We start from the raw sequence: 21,891 nt of genomic DNA, 5'->3' as shown, positions 1-21,891 counted from the left end.
ACGAATCATATCGGACAGGGGAGTACAATTCACGGCCAAATTCTGGCGGGGTTTCCTTCGTGATATAGGAGCAACACAAGGTTTGAGTTCTGCTTACCACCCGAGTACGAACGGAGCGGCAGAACGGGCCAACGCCATGGTGGAACGGTACCTGCGTTCCTATATATCGTACCAACAAAACGACTGGGTGAACTATCTACCATTCGCCGAGGCAGCCTACAATAACGCTGTACACCGCAGCACCGGGTATACCCCTTTCCAGGTGGTCATGGGACAAGATTTCCCAGCTATCCCCGAACTAGACTTCCAACCTTCGGAACCCACCACTCCAAACGACTGGGCTTGCAACATCCAGAAAGTATGGCCTCTAGTAAAAGAAGCCTTGCGAAAAGCAACCGAAGAATATAAAGCCCATACGGACAAAAAACGAGCTAACTGTCCCCCTTTCCAGGTTGGGGATCGCGTATACCTTTCAACTAAATACTTGAAGTTACATTTACCAAGTAAAAAGTTAGGGCCCAAATATATAGGACCCTTTCCTATCCTAAAAGTAATAAATCCAGTTACGTTTAAGCTACAACTACCTCCCTTATTGGGGAAAGTACATCCGGTCTTTCATTCCAGTCTATTGAAACCGGCTGCCGTAACCTCCACGCCCGCACACAAAGCCCCGGGCCCTATAACTGGGTCTCACTATGAGATTAGGGACATTGTTGACGCGAGACATCATAGAGGCCAGCTACAATATCTAGTGAGATGGGCCGGGTACCCAGATATGGACTCTTCGTGGGTCCCAGAAAACGACATAAACGCCCCACGTCTCCTAAGACGATTCCATAGAAACAATCCCCATAAAGTACGCTTAAAAAGAAACCACTAACGAATGTCTACTTTCTTTTCCCTACAGGCAGACACCTGGTAGGGGGAGCCGCCTGTCGAGCGGCACAATGCACTCGACATCATGCTTCGGACTGCGGATCAGCGGTCCTAATGGGTCGGGTGGCGGTAGGGCACAGGGTGCTGGTGAAGGGGTTAGGTTGCGACTAGGCATCCTTCTACACGGGTGTGCATACCGGGGTCGCGTAGGTGTAGGGAGGGTCTACAAGCAACACCAAGTCCATCGGAGGCCGGGGCGTCTGACGTCATTGCTGCGCGACCGGCATCAGTTTCCGCGGGGATTTAAAACGTCGGATTCTCCCAGCTGCGGATGCTTAGAGCTCAGCGCCAGCCCTATAAAGGGCTCGGATACCGGCTCCTAGTAGCCGCGTCTTTGTTTGTGACACATTCCGGTTTCCACCGTGTGCTGTAGACAATCATTAAACCAGGAGACTCCAAGCCCTAGCCTGTGTGTTTCTTGGGTCTTGGTGTTCCGGACCAGGGGAGGCCGAGAAATGGGATATACTGGCCGTTCAAAGTAGCAGCATTGAATTATTCTCTTCTTATTCTTTCCCCTAGTCTTGGAATTATATTTCCAGATGGTAAGTATTACTCCCAAGGGACTTTCTGGGGGAATCTTTGGATTTTCTGGGAACTGATTTCCCTTCTTGTCTTTATCTGCTTTACTCCCTCTGTTTCCCATTTTAGAGACCACACTATCTCAGAGTTTAATCTAACACTCGTTTCGCTCATCTCTGACTGGCACTCTCGTGAGACACCAGAAATGCAGATTGGAGCTCCCTTTCATTTGGTACTCAAAGTACCTCTCATGCATTCATCAATCAGGTCTCATAGACACAGAGAATTTTTCCCAACCACCAGGGTAAAACTTAAAAGTCCAGTTGATGTTACTCTGGTCTGTGCACAGAGTTTTTCCGGTTGAATTACAGAATTATCAAGGTGTTCACCTCTCAGAAAGTTTATTGCCTTTGCTGTTTACAAGTCTGATCTCTGTCACTCATGGGATACCGTAGGCAAAGGAAATGGAGGCCCCAGAGTTCTTGGAGGACCGCTGAACTCAACGGGATATGTCTTCCTCACTTGATCCTGATGCCTCCTTGAATCCTAGAGCCGTATTTATCCCGGAAGAGTCCCCAAGACTCTGATAATCAGTTCTAATAGTATATTGTAGTTCAATAGTATATTGAACTACCTGAGACTTTACTTGAAATCAGCAAAGAGTTTAATAACATGTTAAGCACTCATTCTATCTCCCTCTTCCCTTCTCCTTTTCCTGTTTCTTTCACAGCTCTTAGTCTAGATAACTTTTGCTCTTCTACTTGCAGTTACAGCTGGCATTTTTGCGGTTTCTTATTTCTATGTAAAAGCTTATACTTTTCAAAACAGCTTATAATTCTATTTCTTATATAAAGCATTGCAGAAACAATACACATTTTAGAAACAATACAAACTCCATTTTGTTTTACATATAATGATTATATTGATTATGTATTTCCATCACTCAAAGGTTTCTCCATTTTCTGGAGCTTGCTATAGTCATATTGGTTTCATTTTTAGTCAGCAACAAGTCAGATTTCAACAGAGCAGATGCTTCCTGGTTAGTTTTTCTCTTATTGAGGAGTTTCATTACAAGCCCTATTCTAGAGATGAGAAAATCACAAGACGTCTGGGTAGTCGATTCTCTGCAGTTCACTTTTATCATACGGATCAAGTGGGCAATTAGGCTCTTCCTAGGCTCATTAAGGATGAGGTGTGCCAACTGTTTTTGCACCTCAGCTTCAAAAACATTGTCCTGAAGAAAAAAGTTATCAGTGCTTGACAAAAAGTCAGATAAAAAGGGAGCAGAGGTGATTTGTTCCTGATACTCCCAATGCACTTCATTGGACAATGTTTTATCAGGCAACAGTTTGTTCAAAGTTTCAGGCTCTTCAGTAGTAATTCTGGAGTTCCTTCCTCCAATTATTAAATGCCTGAAAGTCACATTCGGCCACCTCTTAATCTTCAGGGCTTCTGAAATTTCTGTAGCCACTTCCTTTTGAATCTCGAACTCCTGAGTTTTCTCTTTGTTTCCTCTCATTTTGTCTTTAAGAGGAGTCACCTTCGGCCCTTTACTAAGCTTCAGCACTTCTGAAATTTCTGTAGCCACTTCCTTTTGAATCTCGAACCCATGAATTTTCTCTTTGTTTCTTCTTATTTTTTCTTTGAGAATCACCTTCAGCCCAGTATTAACCTTCAGATCTTCCAAAATTTCTTTAATCACTTCCTTCTTCTTCTCAAACTTATGAGTTTTCTTATCGTTTTCTCTTATTTTGTCTCTGAGAATACTCTTCAGCCAGTGCGTAATGTTAAGATCATCTATAATTTCAATAGCCACTTTCACATGACTCCGCAATTTCTCTTTCTTTGACTCATGAATTTTCTCCTTGTTTCTTTTGATTTTGTCTTTGACAGTCACCTTCGGCCACCTCTTAACCTTCAAAGTTTCTGAAAGTTTTCTAGTCACTTCCTTTTGGATCTCCAACTCATCAGTTTTCTCTTTGTTTTCTGCAATTTTTGCTTTGGTAGCCAGAGGCACTTGTTGCCCTGCAAGCTTCCACTGTTTTTCAGCCATTGTATGTGAATTATGTTTTACTTGATCTTCTGCAAGTTTTCCTGTGGCTTCTGCTAATCCTCGCCTCTTTGTTGGTAACCTAACAGCTAAGTCTTTCTTTCTTTGATTTTTTTGAAGCCATTGATTTATCTGTACCATATTCTGATTGTTCTTTAACCCTTCTAGATAGCTTTTTGTCTGCAGGTTGATGTTCCTAGAAACTTCCAAAATTTCTGTTCTTAAATCCTTTTGGACCTTCAGCTCTTGAGTCTTTTCCTTTTGGGTTATTTTTGCTTTGGGAGCCATTTGTAGGATGTTGGATGATTTGTACAGTTCTTTCAGCAGATTTCCATGAGATCCCGTTTCATCCAAATATTCATGAGGAGTTGATTTAGTTAATCTACTCCAGAATTTTAAAATTGATGATGTAAGTAATTCAATGGAATGACCAAGTGTCTCCCAAATATGAACATCTTTTTTTCTTTGGTTTTTTTGAAGCCATTGATTTCTCTCTACCATATGCTGATCGTTCTTTAACCCTTCTAAATAGCTTTTTGTCTGCAGGTTGATGTCTCTAGAAACTTCCAAAATTTCTGTACTTAAATCCTTTTGGACTTCCAACTCTTGAGTCTCTTCCTTTTGGGTTATTTTTGCTTTGGGAGCCACTTGTAGGACATTGGATGATTTGTACAGTTTTTTCAGAAGATTTCCATGAGATTCTGTTTCATCCAAATATTCATGAGGATTTGATTTAATGTTTGAAGCTGGGCATGGAAGTATGAATCCATCCAACCTTTCAAAAAATATCAGAATCCCAACCAGGAAAATTTGGGTCGCAAAGGGGACAACACATCTCATGATGCCCATCCTTCTTGCTCTTTTTACCCAAATGAAGGATGCCTTGCAATATTGCAGCCAACAATTGAGGTGATTCTATGCAGTTACCAAGCAACCACATGTTATTCTATATGGAGGCTGCAGAATAATGCCACTGCTGTTTAGTTTACCATGATTCATGACATCATAGAATTCCAAAAACCATGGCAACAATATAGGTAGTGCTCTCTTTTATAGATAATGAGTTGATTTTATGAGACCACTCAGATATTTGTGATTAATGTTTTTGGGTCGGAGTCACAGTAGGGAATACCATCTGCTTCCACTGGGAAATCAGATCGTGAGGCCTGGCTATCATTTTTCAGCTACTAAAACAAATTACTGCACATTATTACAGCTATAAAAAACGGGATAAGCAGTTGAGGAAGGAAAGTAGTAGGACTTTAACTTATATACCTCCCCGTAGTGCTTCACAGCATTTTTTGGGCAATTTACAATGTCAGCATATTGCCCTTAACAGTCTGGGTCCTCATTTTACCAACCTCAAAAAGCTGAAAAGCTGAGGCAACCTTGAACCATTCATGATCAAATTCCAACTGTGGGCAGAGTTAGCCTGCAATAGTGTACGTAAGATAATCATCCAAGAAGAAACATCAGATAAATGATAAACAGAAATTCCTGTGAAACACACAGCTATCTTCCTTAACAAAAGTTTATTGTATTTGTGTCACATTGCAAGCAACCCAAATCCTGGGAGTTTATATGATGAATACCATCTGTGGGACAATTTACAATACTCATGGTAAATCTAAAAACATAAAATCAACTTGAGAATATTAAAAATGACAACTCGGGGGGGGGAAGCAGTAACAGCAAAAGTGACCCCGAAATAGTTAAAATGTTTTCCAGAACAGCTTGATTTTTTACATCTGCCTGAGTACAGTCTGGGACATCAGCCTGATTTCCAAAGGAAGACTTTTCAAAAAAAACAAAAACAAAAACCAGTTAAACTGAAAAGCAATCCCTCCTGGCTTGCTTCACATTTATCACACTTGGGGATGATAAAGACTAGGGATATTTGTGGGGAGGAGGGATGATGCTGATGGTATCTGCATTTAACTGCCATGGCAAACAGAAACATCCTTGTATCAAATGTCCTACAAGTAAATTGATTGCTGGTGGCTTTTGGGTGATTAAATCACCACATGCTTATTATTTTGCTATAACTGCTGTTGATACAAATATCCTCCCCAGAATCTACCTTTGAAGAAAAGGAAGAGCCAGCCCAAAAATAAATAATTAGGGACTTAACAGCTAATTTAAATTATTTGCCTGCATAATAGATTGCCTCCATTTATAACGTTGACTGATCTCTATCTATGTCCCCTGATAATTCTTACGTACTGAAACTTCTCTCACACACACAAACACAGGCACAGCGACCCTGGGACCTGCTACAGTTGTTCCTTAGTCCTGACAAGAAAAAGAGGACAATAGAGTGAGATGGGAAGCTGGACTGGAGAGAAAGGTCAGAAAAACTTGAGCAGGGAAAGGAAAAAATAACTGGAAAGGGAGAAAAAATGCTACAAAAGAGGAGATTTCAGCCCAATTACCAAGCCTGATCTCAAGGGCATCCATTCTTTTCAACAGCAGTATTTGCCAGTATTTGCATCTCTTGCTCCTTCCTTTCTTTTCAATGGTTTCTACTATTCTTAGCTGCCCATTCCCTCAATTCACAATGATCTGGGGGTGGGGGCAAAAAATCGCCCTTTTCTATTAGTAAGTCATTTATTGGAAAAATATAAAAATAATACTGTCTTTTCAATCATCATTAATTATAAATAGGCAATTAGTCTTTTCTTGGAAGAGTGCTACCTTTTATTGGTAGCTTGCATTTGGTAGCTTCATCACCCAAATGCTCTAAAAAGAAAGAAAATCAATTTCCTGGCCAGATAATGTGCTTAGGAGAGAAGAGGATTCCTTTCTAGATCAACAAGAAGGAAACAGAATCTTTGTCAATAATCTGGTATACTCTCTTCGTGTTAAAATTGCGTAAGATCTCCTTTTCTCCTAGAGCAGGGGTGTCAAACTCAATTTCATTGAGGGCCACATCAGGGTTTGTTTGACCTTGGGTGAGGGGGCAGTGGGGGCATGGCCAGGTTGGATATGGCCAGCTGGATGTCACTCCTGTCAGGGGCGCCTGTGATGACACAAGCATTCTGCTAGTGAAAATGGGCTCCCGAGATCTGTTTTCAACTGCCACGGCAGGGGTGGGTTCTACTACTGGTTCTGTAGGCGTGGCTTATTTTGTGGGCATGGCTTGTGGACAGGTAATGTGATTGGGTGGGCATGGCCAACTTTCTTTCTTTTTTTTTTTTACTTTTAAAAGCATTTTTTCTACAACCAGGCAAATCAGCTGTGATCGGCAGAGGCTTTTAAAGGCATTTTTTTCCTACAACCCCTTCGGCTGAAGAGGTTGCAAGAAAAAAATGCTTTTAGAAGCTTCTGACAATCAGGCAACTCAGGTGGGATCGCCAGAGGCTTTTAAGGGTATTTTTTTCCCTACAAGCTCTTCGGCCGAAGAGGTTGTAGAAAAAATGCTTTTAAAAGCCTCTGAGATCATGGCTGAGCCGCGCGATCATCAGAGGCTTTTTAAAAAACTTTTAAAAGCATTTTTTTCAGCCGAAGAGGTTGTAGACAAAATGCTTTTAAAAGTAAAAAAAAAAAAAAAAGCTTCTGATGAGGTGGGCGGGGTAAGCGAGTGGCGACCAGGGTGGGGACCAGTTCGGGGGCATGGCCAGCCAATGTTATTATTGGTTCTCTGAACTACTAAAATTTTTTACTATCAGTTTTTGCGAACCAGTCCAACCTGGGAGCAACCCACCACTGTGCCACGCCTCCTGCAACTCTCTTCCAGTGAAAACGAAGCTCGGGAAAGCCACATCAGGGTTGTGTTTGACCTTGGCACTTGGCCCTCCCAAGCTCTGTTTTCACTGGAAGAGGGTTGCAGGAGGCCATGGCAGCCGAAAATAGAGCTTGGGAGCTCATTTTTGTTGGCAGAAGCACCACGGGCCAGTCCTTCACTGTTTCCAGAGTGGCCCCATGGGCCAGATCTAAACAGTGGTGGGATTCAAATTTTTTAACAACCGGTTCTGTGGGCGTGGCTTGGTGGGTGTGGCTGGGTGATCATGTGACTGGGAGGGTGTGGCCAAGTGGTCACGTGACTGGGTGTGCATGGCCAACTCGACATCACTCATATCAAGGGGCATTTTGCCCAGCCCCCCCTCCTAGCCACTCCTTGTCACCCCCAACCTCAACGTATTTATAGTTCTGTAAAATATTGTTCACTTTTTTCGACTTTATTATCTGTATCTACATACTATAGATATACTTTCATGGACCACTGAAAGGAGGAAATGGCTCACATGCTTTGCCCAAGAGTGTGATAGGCAGGTCACAAAACAGGGTTTTGAGGGGCTGCCACAAAGAAGGGGGGCAACGTATTTTCCAAAGCAGCAGAAGGCAAAACAAGAAACAATGGATTGAAACTGAAGAGAGAAGCAACCTAAAACTAAGGAGAAATTTCCTGACAGTGAGAACAACTAATGAATGGAACTGCTTGTCTTCAGAAGTTCTATGTGCTCCAACACTGGAGGTTTTCAAGAAGAGACTGGAAAGCCATTTCTCTGAAATGGTCTAGGGTCCCCTCCAAGGTCCCTTCTAAGTATTATTCTGACACCTTTCCCAGGCCCTCCACTCAGATTTGGCATCCTCAGTTTTCCTGCCTGAGCAGGGGGGTTGAACTAGAACAGAGGTCTTCAAACTTGGCAGCTTTAGGACTTGTGGACTTCAACTCCCAGAATTCTCCAGCCAGCATAGCATAGCTGGCTGGAGATTTCTGGGAGTTGAAATCCACAAGTCTTAAAGCTGCCAAGTTTGGGGGCCCCTGGACTAGAAGACCTCCAAAGTCCCTTTAAGCTCTATAATTCTGTTATTCCTAAACTAAATAGCTAAGACCAGTGGTGGGTTGCTACTGGTTCTCCCCAGTTTGGGGAGATCGTGCGCAAAGCGCATGCACGAAATGAACCGGTGGTAATACGGGTTAGAACCCACCACTGGCTAAGACACTCATTGGGACCCTATCTCTTTTGCTCGCTCTGGACTAATGAGTTAAAGAGCTGCCTCTAGACATTCCTTTTAATAAGATTTTTAGAAACCTGCAGTTGAAAGTTCTTCATGTCTCTTTATCCTGAAGACCCAATTTCATTTGGAATTTAATCCCAAACTGATTGCCCTTTTAGAATTTCTCTTGACACTTCTCCAGAATGCATCCCCAAGAAGCCACATCTCTCTCCCTCTCCCCCCCCACCTCTCTCTCAGACACACAGAGGTTGGATTGGATATCTCTCTCCCACCCTCCTTCCCTCTCTGCTTTAGGCTTAGAAAGTCTGCCAGTGCTGCTCCTCATTTGGCAATACTTAAGGAGAATTAAGGGCTAGAGACAGTTGACATTCTCATCTCTGCTACAGGTGAGGCTCTCAGAAAGACTTTTTGGCAGGCACGCAATGCCTTCTCTTCACTGAGAGGTGCAACTCTACTGCCTGGGGAGGCAAAGCATCTCATTTTGTACAAACCATTTGCAGGGTTTTTAAAAAAAATTATTTTCCCTACAGGGGAGGGGGGGAAGGGCACCGAAATGGGAAGCGTGCCTCTGCCTAGGGGGAGACTCTCCACCCCGCAAATACTGATGGCTTGCAAGCGGCTCCTCTGCCACCACCCCCATTCCCCCACTGCATTCCCCAAACACCTCCCCCCATTGCAAATGTGGTGTGCCGTTTGGGTGGGAGATGCCTGGAATACAATAAAGCCCACCAATTCACCTCCTGCTGGCAGGCTGGCTAATGGGGTGAGAGGAGAGGCAGGGGAGCTGATCAGAGCCCTCTGAAAGAAGGGGCCTGAGGGTAAGTGCATGTGCTATAGCATGCTGCAGATGCTCTCACTCGCCCTTTGGCTGGCTTCCCTCCTCCTGCAGTCTCCTCAGTGCTCGCTCATGTTCCCCCTCCCCAGTCTAACTTGATCGCAGATGGAGCCACATTGCCTTTTGCAAGCCTGCTGTTGGAGAAGCCGGTAACAGCTAGCTTTTTGCATAGTTTTGTCCAGCTGTCGGGGGAGCATGGCTTCCTCCCCAGGCCCCCATCCATTTTTTTCCTCAACAGCCGGACAAAGCTAGGCAAAAAGCCATCCCTCACCAGTGCCCAGCTTCTCTGACAGCAGGCTTGGAAAGGGCAATGTGAGCTTCTGCCTGCATCAATCTAGACTGGAGAGGGAGAGAGCATGAGTGAGCCAGAGGCCCTTCTCTCAGCCTTTGTCCAAAGCCCCGCACTGCACCAGGAGGCTGAAATTTGAATTTCTTCCCCCCCTCCGACCCGCCCATACCTTGGCAATGGGACTGTTTCTTTCTGCCCCCTTTTCCAGCTGCTGGATCAGAGGGACAAATCTAGCTTTGCTGCCCATCGCAGCCAGGAATCTCAAAGCCAAGAATTAATGTTTGTGCTACAACCAGTCCCTAGATCGGCCTCCTGCAAACTCTGTCTCTCGAGAAGCCTGGCCAAACTTTTGTGTGCCACTTGCTGAGGCGGAGGGTGGGATTGGAGCTTATAGGTAGCCAAACTAAGTGCCCAAAGGACCCCATCCATCATCAGGAGTCCTAGTGCCTCAGCGAATGAAACTTCAGCTGGGCTCCTCGGAAGACAACGGAGTTTTGCAGGCCACCTGCCTAGCTAGTGCCCAGATTGGCTGCCACACAAGCATTCATTCTGGGCTTTATTTGAGATTCCTAGCTGCAATGGATAGCAAAGCTAGGACTGACCCTGGCCAGCTCATTTAGGGAGCCTTTGCTCATTGGGAGGGCTGTGCGGCAAGAGAAAAGGCATTGCATTTCACTTTGCAAGAGCGGAGCAAAGCCTCTTTGCAAGAGGGCAGCAAAACCAGTGATGCTTCAGCCTGCCTGCTGGCTGGCCTCTGTATTCCCCCTCACTCCCAAGGCAGTCGGGTAGCACAACACAAGGCCACAGAGGCTTTATAGTGTTTGTGGGACGACGGGAGAGTGCTGCTGCTGCCGTTCCACAGGGCGGGGGGGGCAGCTGGGAGGTCAGGCACTCCTACAACCTGACCAGATGGACGAGGGCCAGCTAGTGGAGGGTGATCATTCCTTTGCTCACGGGTTTGGGCTAGGCTGGCTGGCTTGCATGATGGTGGCAAGGATCACTGCTGGGGGGTGGGTGCCCTTACCCAGATGGCTCCAAAATTAAATGCGGAAAGCGGCATACCACAAGAGGGAGACCTGCTCCAGACTTGCCCGTTCAGCTGAAGGCTCACCTTGGGGGCAACATGGCAAAGCCATTGTCAGAGATATCAGCCTCATCCGAGGCAAGTGGCTGGGAGGGGCAAGGGGCGTGGCTGGGCGTGGTTAGCTACCGGTTCAGGCGAACCGATGCGAACTGGCTGAATCCCACCACTGGATCTAAGTATCACACAGGCCAGATCCAGCCCCTGGCCTTGAGTTTGACATCCCTGTCCTAGCGGGCAGTGTTGAGATTCAAATAATTTAACAACCGGTTCTCTGCCCTAATGACTATTTTATGTATAAAAAAACAATATACCAAAACAGTTAAGACCTGAATATTTTTTGACCACCCTAGAATTTTGAAGCAGATTGTTGCAGATATAAAAGCCCAGGTGGCTGGAGGGCAATATGGCTGCAATTATGCACCCCTCTTGCTCCTGAGAGCAGTGCTGGGGGCAGGGCCGGATTTAGATGAAAAGAGGCCCTAGGCTATTCCACTTATGAGGCCCTTTGGCCCACAGGTTCTGTGGGCGTGGCTTAGTTGGGGGTGTGGCTTGGCAATCATGTGACTGGGTGGGCGTTGCTAGCTGGTCACATGACTGTGTAGGCGTGGGTAGCTCATCATGTGACCGGGTGGGCGTGGCTATGTGCATAGGGACTACTCAGAGGGCTGAAAAAAGTCATTTCTGACTGGGCCTCGCACTTTTGACCGGTCCTCACACTTATGACCATCCTCACATTTATGCCCGTGCAGCTTTCTTAACAACCATGTCACTCATTTCACAACTGCTTGTCACATGGTGACAAGATAGGGCAAAAACGTAAAATGTGAGGACAGTCGTAAGTTCGAGGACTGGTCAAAAGTGCGAGGACCAGTCAAAAATAACTTTTTTAGCCCTCTGAGTAGTCCATATGCACAAAAGGACTACCCAGAGGGCTGAAAAAAGTGATTTCTGACAGGTCCTCGCACTTTTGACCGGTCTTCGCACTTATGACTGGTCATCATTTATGCCCATTGTAGCATTCTTAACAACCATGTCACTCATTTCACAACTGCTTCTCTTCACCATGGTGACAAGATAGGGCAAAAACGTAAAATGTGAGGACAGTCATAAGTTCGAGGACTGGTCAAAAGTGCGAGGACCAGTCAGAAATAACTTTTTCAGCCCTCTGAGTAGTCCATATGCATAAAAGGATACAGCAATAGAGAGGGATGAAGGAAGGGAAGGGAAATTAGAGTAGGAGTGAGGGTAAGAGAGGGAGGAAGAGAGGAGGAGAAGGAGAAAGGAAGAGGAAGTAGGGAGGAGAAGAAGAGGGGGAGGAAGAGAAAGTAAGAAGGAAAGAAAAGAGAGAGGTGGTAGGTTTGAGGAGAAAGATTGCTGTACAATAAAAAAGATGAAAGGGAAGAAAGCCAACCCCAAACAAATATAAAGATATTAAGATAAAGAATGAATTGTTAAACTTTAAAGAATAAAAGAGAACAAATATGAATAAATAACAATAATTAGAAACACATATACAAACATACAATGTATTTTCTTTGAACAGAGTATTTGCCCGGTTCACAAATTTAAACAGTGTTTAGTCATTTCAATTAAATTTACAATTTCTATATTTCCTTTTTGCCATATTTATTCCTCATCTATTTTTGTAAAAAACCAATATTACCCTTCATCCTCATCTCTAATCTTAATCAAATTCAATTTTTCCCTTCTATTCTATATTATACCCCTTCCCATTGTCATCTATTTTTATATCCATCCTCACATTGGTTAATTATGTAATATTAGTTGTTTAATATAAATTCAACATTTTAATATAAATCAATTAGTTATATAACTACCTTTTTTGTATATTAATCAATATGAACATGAATATTCCAATTATTTCCATGCAATCCAATTTCTTACAAATCAATTAATTATATTTACCAATAATAATAAACCAAATAATTTCCCCCATATATTCCTCCAAACCACAACTTAACCATTTCTGCTTTCAACACAATATACAATTAATAGTATCTCAATTATTACAATTCCCTAGTTAAATAGAGCTTTTTTTCTTTTGTGTTTTAAAATCCTGAACTCTCCTCTTTTTCCCTAAATTTCCCATTGTTTGCACGTACCTTTTTTGGTGAGGAAAAAGAAAAGAATTCTGCCTGCCTAATTTTCCAACCTTGCAGCAACAGCAAAGCAGTTTCAGTTTCGTTTCTTTGCAAGGAAGCAGAAGAGCCCTGAGCAAAACAGCTGAGACAAATCAGCTGAGAGCCAGGAGGCCAATTAGCCTATGCTGAAGCTCCGTGGGCCAATAAAATTACAAAAAAAACCACCGAACCCTTTGTTAAATTGCTGGCTCCCCCGCCCCCCCCTGCCCCCAGAATCCCACCACTGTGTAGGCCCCTCTTGATCTTGAGGCCCTAGGCTGAAGCCTAGTTAGCCTATAGGAAAATCCGGCCCTGGCTGGGGGCCTCCTTGTGTGTGGGGGGGCTGCTAGGGTGAGTTCTTGGGAGCACTTACCACCTGGAGGAGAGGAAGCAGAAAAGAGAGGGGAGCCATGCCCTGGGCTGGGGTCTCTCCCCCTCTAAAGCAACTTGTACAGAAGGGAAAGTCTGCCTTTCCTTGTGGTGCTTCGCCAAGCTTTGTTTAAGAATGTTTGGCATGTCGGACTTCCGGTTGATGTTGCAGTAAGAATGGCTTGGAAAATAGTAGATTCTGTTGAGCCCAGCGAAATCCAGCTGGTGACTTCCCTATGGGGTCAAAGCCACCTTGTAGGGGTGGTGAAGGAAGGAGAGGCACTTTGCTGACCACAAGGAATTCACAATTACCCCACTGGGTCCAAAGCAAGCTCTCCCAAATGGCAGCAGGGCGACAGCCGTTTTTGGCAGTCATAAACTGGGACAACTGGGACTGTAAGATTTGTGCTAGAGTGGTTCATGGACAGAGCATCGAAACTGGGTGAGATAGTTACCACCTTTTATTCTAAAGACCTGGTTTAAGTACAAGAATTTTAAAAGATAACTTCCAAGTGTAAGAAAGCAGTGATTAAATACATAGACAGGGGAAAAAAAACTGAAAATCAAGAGGCAAAAGAAGCCCAAGCTTTAAAACACAGAAAGCCTGAAAAAAGTTTAAACAAGTTGAAAGGTGATTTTTGGGAGAAACTGTCTTATTTATTTGTATTTCTAACCCACCCCCCCTGGATTTATCAGGTAGTCAGTTGTTTTTGACAGATTGTTTAACGTTATATTTGGGCAAAGAGAGCCATCTATGGAAGAAGAGTACTACGGCACTATAGCCGCAATATACTCCGTAAAAGTGAACTCAATACACACAAAGTCTAATACACAGAAGAGAAGTAATAACATCTGGAAGATGGCCTGACCTTGACTCTATGCTAGAAGATGACTTGGATAATATGAAAATACTTAATGAGGTTTTTTTCTCCTTCTGAAGATTTCTAAAAGAAACTAACTTGCAAATAACTAAATTCTATTAAAACTGGCTATTGGATTATGGATTTGAAAGATTGGAGGAATCAAGTGGATTAATTTGGATTTGGACTATTAATGTTTCATCTTTCTTCTTTTGTCTCATAGAATGTTCTGTTAGATAACATTCTGTGAGACAAAAGAAGAAAGATGATAGAAGAAAAGAGAAAAGAAAGAAACTTAAATAAGACTTTAAAATTTGGACAATTGGGAAGATATGTAATTGGAAAACTATAAATCTGTAAATTACTAAAGAATTTTAAAGATCATAAATTTAGGGGTTTTGGAAGTATAATTATAGGATTGATGAAATTTTATTAAGCAGGAGTTTTTAAATATTTTAGACATTGGAACTATAGAAATATACTGAGTAATTTTTATTAAATTGTTATAAAATGGATTTACAGGGGATTTACAGGGGATTATGGCATGAAGAAATATTCTTGATGCTAAAAAGTATGCATGAAACTATAAAGAACAATAAGGAAACAAGGGGATTGTTTAAAGACACAGAAATGAATGTAGAAGTCACTCAACAATTAGGGAAAAAAGAGGAACATGATATTCAGGAAATTGAAGAAAAATTAGAAGAAGCAGTGGAAGGTAAAAATCAAAATGAGATGAAATAAGCTAAAAATAAAGAAGAGATAGGATTAATAAGTAGGAATCAAATAGATAACTCCTTAAAAGCTTATAATAGAACAGAGAGAAAAAAGAAAAATCTCTTCAAAAAAAAAAAAAGGTTTAGAGAAAAAAAAAGAAAAATCTCTTTTTTTAAAAAAAGGAAGTCTTGTTGATGGGTGTTCAAATAATACAGCAGAAAGAGACAAAGGGCACCCAGATGGGAATGTTCAGTAGGCACACAAATACCAAAAAGAGCTACAAGATTCCAAGAGAGAGAGATAAAAGGCTGACTAAAAAGTCAATAAATGATGAAATTTCAAAAAGATTAAGAGATGATGGATAATTAATAAAATGGAAAAATACAAATAGGGAATATAGTAGTATATATGCAAACAGATAATACAATTTATTATAATTAAAAATGAGTTAAGTTTAGTAGATGGAAATTTAGGATTAGGTAATCTAATTGTATTATTAACATTAATAGTGTGTTAAAGTATATTGTGAATTTAAATTATTAAGGACTAGAAATTGTGGAGATTTTGAGATATACTCCCAGGATTGATTAAATATTGTTAATATTTGGCTTTATTAGTAATCCTACGCATTTGGAATATGGAAGTTATTGTGAAATAATGACTAATTCTTAAAATATTAAATATTAGTAATTTAGTAGGGGATTTAGTGGCGCAAAGAAATGTTATCTATGTTCAAATGAATTAATGGGGGAAATGATAACGAATTATAGAGAATAGCATTGTTGAAGTTGGAAGATTAGGATTACACAAATTTATTTGTATTATTATTGTTAGCATTGTTTAAAAAAGATTTGACCCAGTCAGTGCACTGTCCATAAAATATGTATGGAATGAAAAGTGCATATAAAACATGATTAAAAAAAAACATTTGGGATTTCCTTTATGATCAATTCCCATTTGTATTTCTGAAAACACGGTGAAATAGAGAGCGGGAGGATATTTGGGCAGTAGAAACACGTGTTTGACTTCTTGTCAACTCACAAAACATCCCTGGCCTACTCTTGAGTTGCCATAGGAAAGGAGGAAGGGAAAACTGACGAAGTAACACAGCAGCCAAAGACAGGAGCACATTCCAGATATATCTTTCTCAAGGCTATCTCCCAGGGTTACCCACAGTGGCCGGAGGGGAGTGATCTCTACAACCCACAAAATTGAATGTGATTGATGACATACCCTGGGGTTAGGGGGGCAACAGGGTCATGATTAGGCTGTAAATTATATGGCGTCAGAGTTGGCTTCATTTGTGTAAGTGCTGACATGGAGCACCTAATAAATAACTAGATTTCTTTTGAAGCTTGGCTCAAGACTTATGATTTAATTAGAGCATCTGTCGGAACCCTGATAGCAAGGCAACTCTCTCAAAACTAATCACAATTACTGGGACTCCTGGGGCCCGAGCTCTCCAGTTGCTCCCTTACAACTGGGGTACGTGAAGAGAAACTCAGACAACCATGGGAGAGGGCAGACTATCCAAAGAGAACCTGCTCCAAGCAACCCAGAGAGAGGCAGAACTTGCCTCCAACCAGGACTTCCAGGACTCAGCAGCCTAATCAGAACCGGAGTGCAGCCCTCCCTCACCATCAAAGCTGAGATGCCTGCCCCAATGACCGAAGAAAAAAGGAATGAGTATTGATGGAAAAGAATTCCTTAAGCAGCTCAGATTGAGTTCCCCCACCCTAATGCCCAGAAAGGGGGAAGGCCCCTGAGCGAGCTGGAAAGAGTGGATTGGATGTGGGACTGGGCATAGGCCAGGTTCCCAAAGCCCCTGACAGAACTCCTGGGGAGATCCATATAGCAGCTGAGGGAGGAATTTGACCAGGCCACCCTTTGTGATGAGGGGCCATCATGCCACCCAAAAGAGAGAGAAGTTGCAGCTGGACCCTTTGAAATGAGGAGATGCAGATGGGAATGCAGCCCCCCTTCTCTACCAACCAGAAGGAGGAGGAGCCTGAGGCTGCATTAGTGCCTCTTCCATGCAGCAGGCAAGCCACCCAGGGCAGATAGCTTCCCTCTGTATGAATTAGAGCTGAGGAAGATGGCCAACCACATCACGCACAGGCTTACACAGGCCGACATGAGGAGGGAGGAGCAGTGCAGAATGAACCATCCTGCTTCAGGGGGGAAATTTGATGGGGATTCAGATCAGCTGGCCCTATTCCTTGACTCAGCTGAGATCCACCTAGAGTGCTATGGACACCTCTACACATCCCACAGCCATGGTGAATACCATTGCCGAAGGGCTAAAGGGAGAAGGAAGGGAATGGCTAGCAGCCAACTGCAAGATGTAGATGACTTCCTATGAAAGCTAAAGACCAGATTTGAGGAGGCGGAGGAGTATCTGTATGCGGAAGATGAGCTCAGAAACCTAAAGCAGAGGGGGTGACCCATTAAGGAACACATTCGTGAGTTCAGGAGAGTCATGGGGAAGTTACTCCCTTTGCCACAGTGGCTGTTAGTTCATTTTTTCAGAACAAGCCTGGACAAACAAATTGCCAAGGTAACCTCCTATTGGGACATCCAGAACCGACTCTCTGAGTGGCTCCGAGTAGCCATAACTTCTATGGCTGAAAGTTGATGGAGGATTGTGCGCCAACACCATGAGAAAGCAACTAGACACCAAAGAAAAAGGTCAACCAGACTAGAGACTACCCAGCCTACAGGGAACCACAGCACCACAGCCGGCCCCAAAACCAACCCTCCCCCAAAGCCTGCTGAAATGCTACAAATGCGGGAAGATAGGTCACATGGTATCAGCATGCTCAACCCCAGCCCCAAAACCAAAGTCAGAGCCATCACCCAGGGCACGACCGGAATGAGGCCCCAGGCATGCCACCAATACATCTTGAAAAGCCCTCCAGGCTGCAGAGGTCCCTCCCCACCCAGCCAAAGGGGGGGAAACCACAGCCAACGATGACCAGTCACCGGATTCCTATGACAGTGAGGATGAGGGCAAAAATGACTCAATGGTGTGTGAACCAGTCCACCCTTTCATTTTCCCAATATGCCTCACAGCCCCAAAAAACAGGAGCCCAGGGGACTTTTCAAGCCCTAATAGACTCAGGCTGCACTAGATGCTTGATCAACCTAACCATGGTCCTGAAACCGGAAATTAGAGCGAAAAGGCTGGCCCACCCAATCATTTTCGAACAGATCGATGGGTCCCCATTGGGGGGAGCCTATGCAACCCACCTGACCGGACCAGTGAAGCTAGAGCTAGCCTTAACCTTAACCAATCATAGAACTAGAAAAAGTTCACCCAAATATAAATGTTCTAAGTTTTCCTCCAAAACAGTTGGGGTCATCTAAAGGTTAATTTCACTTTAACACAACTATATACATTTAATACACAACACCCTCTCCCCTAGAATAGTTCTTATCCTCAGTCTGTTCAACATTCATAGTCTTTGAGATAGGCTGGGGGTCCATGGATTCCGGTGGACTGCCACAATGTTACTGGAGAGTTCTGTTGAATTAGAGCAGTGGTAAAATTTGTTACTACCGGTTCTGTGAGTATGGCTTGGTGTGTGTGGGGGGGGGGGGAGGGTTAATCTGACTGGGTGGGCATGGCCAATTTTTTTTTTTTTACTTTTAAAACCATTTTTTCTACAACCTCTTCGGCAAAGAGGTTGTAAAAAAATGTTTTCAAAAGGCTCTGACGATCCCAGCTGAGTTGCCTGATCAGCAGAGGCTTTTTTTCTTTTAAATGCCTCTGATGATCAGGCAACTCAGCTTGGATCGTCAGAGGCATTTAAAAGAAAAAAAAGCCTCTGCTGATCAGGCAACTCAGCTTGGATCGTCAGAGGCATTTAAAAGAAAAAAAACCTCTGCTGATCAGGCAACTCAGCTTGGATCGTCAGAGGCATTTAAAAGAAAAAAAGCCTCTGCCGATCAAACAATTCAGCTTGGATCCTCAGAGGCATTTAAAAGAAAAAAAGCCTCTGCCGATCAAACAATTCAGCTTGGATCCTCAGAGGCTTTTAAAGCATTTTTTCTACAACCTCTTCAGAGGTTGTAGAAAAAATGCTTTAAAAGCCTTTGAGGATCCCAGCTGAGCCGTGCAATCATCAGAGGCTTATTTTTTTTACTTTTAAAAGCATTTTTTCGGCCAAAGAGGTTGTAGAAAAAATGCTTTTAAAAGTTAAAAAAAAGCCTCTGATGATTGTGCAGCTCAGCTGAATATGGGGCGGGGCAGAGATTTTTGCTACCGGTTCTCTGAACCACCCACCTCCATCACTACCAGATTGGGCAATCCGATCCGAACCAGGAGCATTTCACCCCTGAATTAGAATATTGTCCATCTCCAATTGGACAGAGTCTTGATGGCCATTTTGGTTGCCCCTGAGTGTCAGCGGCTCTGCCGATGCTGTAACTGATCAATGTGGCATCTGATTGTATGATCATCCCCCAGAGTAACCTCATATGACAAGGGACCCGTTACCTTAGTTACTTTTGCTGCCACCCAAGGTGCCCCACTCCCATAGTTCCTGGCCCAGACCAAATCACCCAGCTGTAAGTACCGGTGGGGGTGGGGATGTTTGGCTGAGCCATCTCTGCTGCTATTCTGTCTGGGTGAAGTCAGTCAAGCTTCATTGTGAGCCAGAGGCCCCACCTCAGCTCCACTGGGCTAAGATGTGTTGTTGTACAAGGTGTCATGTGTTGACACAGGAGGAAGTTTGCCAGGTGGTGATTCCAGTTGAGTGCCTCCTTTGTTGTTGTTGTTGTCATGACCATTCATTTGACCTGACCATTGGTCATGGGGTGGAATGGAGCAGATGTTATGGGCCGAATCATGTTGGCGTTGAGGAATGACTGAACCTTTTCTGCTGAGAATTGTGCCCCATTGTCGGACACGATCACATCTGGCAGACCATGTGTGGTGAATAGCCAGCGCAACTCTCAGATGACTTTGGTCATTGTCATCGATGAGACCGGTGCCACTTCCAACCACTTGGAATAACTGTCCATTACTATCAGGAACACCTGCCCCTGGAAAAGGCCTGCAAAGTCAATCTGCACGCAAGACCATGGGGTGTGCATGGTCTCTCAGTGGTGCACTGGTGCTTGTGGCATCTCTGGTTGGGTTTCTTGGCAGGCCTGGCAACTCTTACTTGATTCTCAATGTCTTTGTCCAGGCCTGGCCACCACAAGTAGCTCCTGGCTAGAGCCTGCATCCAAACAATTCCTGGGTGCCTTTCATGTAGGGAATCCAGCACCTTGGAGCGAAGACTGGGTGGAATGATGATCCTGCTGCCCCATAGCACACATCCCTTTTGGGGAGTTTTCAGAAATATTTCTGGCATACCAGAAATACCTGGTTTCTACAAAAAAGTCTTTATGGTCTGAAACAGTCTGGTTTAATGTGGTACTTATGTCTTATTGACAAACTAAATTCAATGGGCTTTATTAAGTCTGAAACTGATGAGTGCGTGTTCACAAAAAGATCTAACAATACATATGAGATAGTTCTTGTTTATGTTGATGATATTGTTTATATTGGTCCAAATAAGCAAATGAGTGAAATTTTTGCCAAAGCTTTGCAGAGATACTTCACATTGAAATCTTTAGATCATATTAGCACTTATTTAGGTGTTCAGATCAACAAAACACAGAAGGGGTTTAGTCTTTCACAAGAGGATAAAATTGAACAAATTTTGCATCATTGCAACATGAAGGATGCTAACACAACAAAGACACCCATGCAAACAGATTTTCACAACTTGACACATGAATCAACTCCTGAGTTTGTTTTTTAATTTGATTTATATGCCGCCCTTCTCCGGAGACTCAGGGCGGCTTACAATGCGTTAAGCAATAGCCTTCATACTTTTGTATATTTTTACAAAGTCAGCTTATTGCCCCCACAAACTGGGTCCTTAATTTACCTACCTTAGAAAGGATGGAAGGCTGAGTCAACCTTGAGCCTGGCAAGATTCGAACTTACTAATTGCAGACAGCTGGAGTTAAATTACAATGCATTAGTCTGCTGAGCTATCCAGGCTCAGGAGTTCAAGGATCCTCAGGAGTTTGAGGATCAAACACTTTATTGTTCAGTTATTGGGTCACTGTTGTACATTAGTAGTTGGACCAGACCTGACATTGCACTTAGTGTTAATCTCTTATCTCGACACATAGGTAAGGCAAAACAGTTTCATTGGACATGCGTTAAGAAATTATTGAAATACCTAAAACACACTAAACATATGAAGTTATTGTTAGAACCAACACATACTAATTATGCAGAATTATGTTGTTATGCAGATTCTGATTGGGTGAGTGATAAGAAATCACGTAAAAGTACTTCAGGTTATATGATGTTCTTAAATGGATGTCCTGTTTATTGGCAAGTACGTAAACAGAATTTTGTTTCTTGTTCATCTACTGAAGCTGAATATGCTTGTGTTTCAGATGCATGTAATTCTCTAACATGGTTTGATGCTTTGGTCACAGATATCTGGACACGTCCGATCCGACCAATCACCGTGATGGAAGACAATGAATCAGTGGTTTATATTTCTGAATCACATTTCACAGGTTCTAGGTCCAGACACATTGACATCCGTTATCAAAACATAAAACAATTAGTGAAACAAGATTTTGCTAAATTGCAGTATGTGTCTACACATGATCAAATTGCTGATATGCTCAACAAACCACTTCCAGCAGCTCAACACGAGTATCTGCGTAAGAAGATGTGCCTTATTTGATGATGTACTTGATGTCTGCTCAACTGACAAAAGAAGGGGTTGTCACTGCGTTTTTGTATTTGTCAGCTGGGCTCCCATTCTGAGACTTACGGTAGACTGTCTGACTCTTATCTCTGAAAACCACTGTGCATCTCCACATTCTTTCACTTTCTTCTAACTTTTCTTTGTTCACCTGCCAAGAGGTAAGGCAGGAACACTGCCAAGATGTAATCAATAGCTAGTAAGATCCTTTTTACATCTTTATAATAAAATGTGCTTTATTAGAATATATCTCGGGTTTTATTTTCTTTAAAAGTATACTCCAAGGAAAAACCACGATCCGTCTCTAATCAAGATGCAATTACCCAAAGCGGAATGGGATTAAT

Source organism: Pantherophis guttatus, chromosome 4, assembly GCF_059756535.1.
Source record: "Pantherophis guttatus breed Tessera chromosome 4, ASM5975653v1, whole genome shotgun sequence".
NCBI classification, from domain to species: Eukaryota; Metazoa; Chordata; class Lepidosauria; order Squamata; family Colubridae; genus Pantherophis; species Pantherophis guttatus.
This window is presented reverse-complemented; position numbering follows the sequence as displayed.